This window comes from Phalaenopsis equestris, unplaced genomic scaffold (assembly GCF_001263595.1).
Source record: "Phalaenopsis equestris unplaced genomic scaffold, ASM126359v1 Scaffold000065, whole genome shotgun sequence".
NCBI classification, from domain to species: domain Eukaryota; kingdom Viridiplantae; phylum Streptophyta; class Magnoliopsida; order Asparagales; family Orchidaceae; genus Phalaenopsis; species Phalaenopsis equestris.
The window spans coordinates 649,130-649,360 of NW_018164507.1; positions in this window are offsets into that span (position 1 = coordinate 649,130).

Genomic DNA, 231 nt, shown 5'->3' on the forward strand with positions numbered 1-231 from the left:
AAAAACATATGATTTCACCAAGCAAAGTCCAATCCATATCATACTCGACTCAACAGCTCGATTACAATGCATGTTTGCGCTGCTTTTCGAGCTATCTAATTTGTAAAAGGCTTTATAATTTCACTCTTATTGCCGTTTTGTTATATTTTGCTATCTCACTCATATTATAATGGTTTAAATCTTGGCTTCCATTATTTAGGGTTGTAAAAGAGCCGAGCTTGAGCAAGCTCA